Source organism: Setaria italica, chromosome III (genome assembly GCF_000263155.2).
Source record: "Setaria italica strain Yugu1 chromosome III, Setaria_italica_v2.0, whole genome shotgun sequence".
Lineage (NCBI taxonomy): Eukaryota > Viridiplantae > Streptophyta > Magnoliopsida > Poales > Poaceae > Setaria > Setaria italica.
In genome coordinates, this window is record NC_028452.1 from 28809394 (window position 1) to 28815393 (window position 6000).

The following is a 6000-nucleotide window of genomic DNA, read 5'->3' on the forward strand; positions in this document are numbered from 1 at the left end:
CAATTTAGAATTGAATAAAATGGGTGAAACTTTGAAAATGTGTCGAAAAATGTAGAAAAATGGTAAAAATGTGAAACTAATTTTGTTGGACTCCAAATGATGTCTAGTTTCACTAAAAAATATTCTTATGCATGTTACTATCATGTACTTCACACTAAGATTTATTTTGTATAAAAGCCAATAAATACCTTATAAATCATAGAAAGCTCTGAAAAGTATGAAACCACTTTTGTTAGCCTACTTTAAACATGCATGTTCAGGATCTGTAATTTGTGCTACTGGAATCCCTGATGTTCATACTATTTTAAATTCAAATGCTTAATTGCTATTTTAATCTGGTTATTTGCATGATAAGTAGTGGAAAATAGATAAAAATGCAAAGTAAATTTGGACATGTTTGACTACGAAAAATATTTGCTTCTGTAAGATATGTATTTTACATTGCTTAAGTAAATACATGTGGTTTAATGTCCTTATTATGTGATAAATAGTTTTCATGCTCAATAAACCCTAAAAAATTTACAGTAGCCTTTGTTAGTGTTGGTAACTGTACTGTAAAATTTGTAGAGCCAAACTGTTAATGAAACTCTAGTTAAAAATTATTCTTTGTGTTCTGCAATTTAATACTATTTGGTTTTTAGTAAATTTTGTTGAAGTCAAATGCATCTCAAATTTTACAGTAGATCACTTGTGCAGAGGGGAAGCTTCTGTAAAACTTTCATGATCATATCTTAACAGATGCTTCCAGAAACATGTATGCATGCTAAATAGCTAATTTAAATTAATTGTAATAATTGCTACTAGAAATGGTAAACTAGTAAATGCTTAATTATTATTGTTTCTAATTCAGAAAAAGGATAACTTTCCAAATGATTGCCAAGCAGCATCAAAATAACCTCCACCTTCTTTTATGAATTCTAATTGTTAAAATCTTATATGTGTACACAATCACCATCAAAGTAAAACCCAAGTTTTAATCACAACCCACCTTATTTGATGAATAAAAGATTTGTTAAAGTCTTGTCTAGGTGAATGTGGCCAAAAAGAAATAAAAGTTTAAATTCTTGTCTAGGTGAATGTGGTTGAAATGCAATCTATGCTTCTACAATGTTTAATGAAATGCAACCTACACATAAAAGTGTGTAATTTAAATCTTATGCATATGCATCTCGTGTAGAAGCTAACCTCACTGACGACACGTACGAGTTGGTTCTGAAAGCTGAAGAGGAACACTCAGCTGCTGCATTGAACCTGATCGAGATGACTCAAGACCCGAATCAAGATTCGGAAGAGCCCAAGGCTAACTTAGGATAAGAAGGCAAGCCTCAGAGCATAAGCCTCGTTTCCAAATTATGCAACAGTTATGTTACTTATGTTTGTGCATTAAGTCTATAGGAGTTCCTTGAAACCTTAGTTGCATGCTCCTAGTACCCATGACTTGAATACTAGCATGTTAAGTCGAGTAGTTGCTATGCTAAATAGGGACACAGTAAAAGTCAAGTGATTTCCTGTCACTCGTGAGCTATAGGAGTTGCTTGTTTACTTATGTTGGAATCAGAAGGTTGACGAGCGGAGCTTGATACTCTGTTCTGAGATGGTTTATGCACCATCTGTATAGAGGAAAATTGCTAAGGTCGAAACATGTGGGAGTCTTGGTCAAGTTTTTGAACGTACTAAACACAAGCTGAGAGTATGGGGAATCAGTAACCCTAGTACTTGATTGAACCGGCATGGACCTTTCTCCCACTCTCTCTAGAACCGACTTTCCCTGAGGCCTCATGTAGGTACAAGTGCAGTCACAGTACGACGTCGTTCCGGGACTGGTGGGGCCTTGTATCCAAGGGATGTGGGATCTCGATAAACACCGCAAATTGACGGAACTGTTGATATATGTGAACCGTGGGGGTATGCATATGTCGTGTGTTTAGGTCCACCTTGCAAGGTTAAGAAATTAGATTTGAATTGTCTACTTCTCACAGTTTGGCACTGCTTGACCTCTTTTCCTACACCGAGTAAGAAGATGAACAAGGATGATGCTTAATATTGGTGCTTTATTAAATTGCTTATTCTACCATGCTTGTTTAGAATAGGTGCTTACATAGAATGGTTAATCAATTAGAACCTGATGCTAAAACTTGAAAGTAAGGATCCACTTTAGGAGCTTTTGGCAAAAACAAACACATCAACAAAAAAGCCTTGCATGTCTAGGAGTCAGTGGATTAGATACCACCTGACAGGTAAGTCTTGCAGAGTATTAGTATACTCAACCTTACTTCTAGCTATGTTTTCAGGTAATGTTGATGTGGATGATGTGATTGCTAGTGTTACTTGGTCGTACCAACTCCCTCCGTGATGGACAGTTGAATGGAACCCGTCCTTGGTGGGCGAGGATTGTGGTGAGTGATATCATGGCAGGCCTCACCATGGTATTGTGTATCATCGTTAGAACCATCATTTTCTTTTTCCACTACTATGAACTCTGAACTACACTTTATGCTTTTGAAACTTGATTTGTAATAACTTGATGTGGGACCTGTAATATGTTATCTAGATTGTTGTAATCTTTGGACTCGTCTTCGTGTGAGCTTTGTATGCTTGTTTTCATTGGAAAAACGTGGTTGTATCGGGTGAAACCCAACAGACTACCATTTTAATTCGATTAAAGTGTTTATTCACTTTTGAGGCGATGTTGAGAACACTTTAGCCAGGTTAATTTGAGTGGTTCTGCCACCCTTGTGGAAACTAAACTCAGAAAAATGTGTTTTTGGCGTCCCGTCCAGGAAACTACTCGGCTTCATCATCAACCACCGCGGAATTGAGGCTAACCCGGACAAGGTCAACGCGATCACTCGGATGAAGCATTCCCAAAACCTGAAGGACATCCAGAAGCTCACTGGATGCATGGCAGCACTAAGCTGATTCATCTCTAAGCTCGATGTACGTGGACTACTCTTCTTCAAGCTCCTGAAACACCAGGACAACTTTACCTAGGATCAAGAGGCTTGGACATCATTCGAGGAGCTCAAGGCCTACCTTAAGAAACCTCCAATCCTCACAGCACCGGCAGACAAGGAGATGCTCTACCTTTACATCTCTGCTGCTACCCATGTAGTCAGCATAGTACTGGTGGTTGAGCGATCAGAAGAAGGACATGCATACGACGTCTAGCAACCCGTATACTTCATCAGCGAAGTAGTGATGGAGTCCATGGTTCGCTACCATTAGGCGCCAAAGCTGCTGTGCGTACTCCTGATCACCGCCAGAAAGCTGAAGCACTAGTTCGAGGCACACAAGATTGTTGTAGTCTTCGGCTACACCATAGGCGATATCTTACATAACAGAGATGCCATGGGACAAATCATGAAGTGGTCCATGGAGCTAGCTGCGCACAACATCACCTTTGTCCCCAGGACCTCCATCAAGTCACGGATTCTATACGACTTTGTGGCCAAGTGGACCAAGATCCAGATTCTCTTTCCAAAGGAGGAACACGAATACTGATCCATGTATTTTGACGGATCCCTCAAGATTGAACACTACTAGATTTTTGGTCTATTGCAACGGCGGAAAAACGTTGCAATATGCCCAAAATCGATGCAATATCTAGCAATTGCAATGACGACTGGTTGGTTGGCAGGCCTGGCAAGTACTGGCGTTGCAATAGCTCTTTGCAACATTTTTTGTGGGCCGTTGCAATTTATGGTAATTGCCACACACATTTTTGTTGCATTATAGAGTATGGCAATGGAGGATTTTGTTGCATTAGCATGTATTGCAACGCAAGCAGTCATTGCTATAGTACGTAGTTGCAATGTACAAACTCTGTGGTAATATGGTATTTCGCAATGATTTACATGGTGGCAATAGAATATATTGCCACGGAAATTTGACATTGTGACATATCCTATAGCAACTAAATTTCTTTCGTGGAAATAAACTATATTGCAATGGAACCATTTTTGGTGGCAATAATTAGTTTTGCAACGGAAACTATTACGTGGGGACTGTTTCTATGGCAACACAATTGCTTTCATGGCAATAACTTATATTGCCATGGAAACATGTTTGGTGGTGATAATTCAGTTTGCAACGGAAAATATTACATTGTGACACATCATATGGCAACACAATTGGTTACGTCGAAATAAACTATATTGCCATGGAAACATATGTGGTGGCAATAATTCGTTTTGCAACGGACAATATTTAGAAGCAAGATAATATGTTGCAACGAATTAGCGGTGAAGGTTATTATGTATTATTGCAACTTTTATCTTCCATAGCAATAAGTTGTTGTGCAATTGAAAGTATATAGATGCAATAAAAGATGTTGCAACAAACTGGGGTTGCTGCAATTATTTGCTTTTGCAATAGGTGGATGTATTTCTTTTCGCAACTGGAAGATATTTTTCGCAACGGATTGCATTTTATATATTTGTATACTGAATCGTTTGTGCAACAACATGATTTCACCAAAATATGAATTGCATCATCATGAATATAAAACCAAGCCATCTCAACATTCGTAAAGTCAAAGTGCCAAACACATATTCCAAATCGAAAATAGTTCATAACTAGTGTTGGTGTATCAACAATACTAAATCCTTGTAATGTAGGCTACAGGAATCATGCAATACATTGATTTTCCTTGTCTCAACCATGTCATGACTCCGAGCCCATGCGATCCATTGAAGAAGAATGTTCCTATCAAAAAAAAAAGAATGCAGTGCATCAGCAAAAGGGTCTCATAGTGTAGTAGTATGTACTAAACAAACATGATCATGGTAATTTGTCTTGTGCTTGTGGACACGTGGTCTGGCACAGAGCATATTATTCGCACACAGGAGACTGCTCTAAGTTTACTGATGCACTTAAACATAGATTATAAATCAGGTTTACTTCTAAATACCTGTTGGCTTCTTGTGCGCACACGTTTTGTAGCAGCATTCAGTAGTTGCCGTGTACTAATATATGCTCCTGCCACATTGTTGCTTTTGCTGTTTTGAAAAAGACCTCGAGACACTGTACTAGTTCTATGTTTGCTAGCATTTTTCTCAACTGTTGCCATAGCATCACTTGGGATGATGCTCCTTGGGTCAGTCTGCATAGAAAAAATAGGTGAAAGTAATTTAGGGACAAAACACATTCCAATATGCTCATTTGTGTCACAAATATCCAAATTGCCTTTACCTGTAGTAATGGGGTTTCTCTCTGTTCAGCAAACTTTGATAGCATCTCTTTCATGATATCTTCCCTAAGTGCTTGCCTTTTGTTATTTTCCTCTTCTTGAATCTGTAGCAATTTTTCTTCCAATATCCTTTCCCTTTCAGCCTTTTCATTTGCAAGTTGTTCTTCTAACTTATCAACCTTTTGTTGGAGCGCATTATTTTTATGGTTGGCCGCTTCTGTAGCACGGGCTTGCTCTTGGATTTGAGCTTTCAGCAATTCACTACGTGATGGAGTTTTAGACAAGTAACCATGACCATGGATTCTGTGGGTTTTGCATCCTGTACTTTGCTTGTAGCATATTTGGAAAACATTGTTTTCCTCTACAGTCGAGATGGGATTTGTATCATCATTGCATTCTCTCTCGGAAAGCATTAGGCATGCATTTTCCTAATTTAAACATCAGCATTGGTGTCGGTATTGGACATTAAAAATAATAAGAATCATGTTGTTAACAGTGAACTATGTAGATTACTTACATACACAACCTTAGATGCTTCATCTGACCATTGCCCATTCGTCATATGAGTACTCAACCAAAGATTTAAATCACTTGGTTCTTCTCCTGTATCCGGGTCTCTCTAAGATGACATGAATGAAGCACATTAGCTTGACATGTATGCAAAAAGACCATACAACAAGTCTAAGCATTACCTGCTCATGGCTCATGTTGGAAAAAGATCTCGACCCTATGACATGGTTCGTCTTTGCTTCTTTACGGTTCTTGGAGTTCTGGTTGCCAGCTTTCTGTACAAGCGGTGTAGGTAAAAAAAT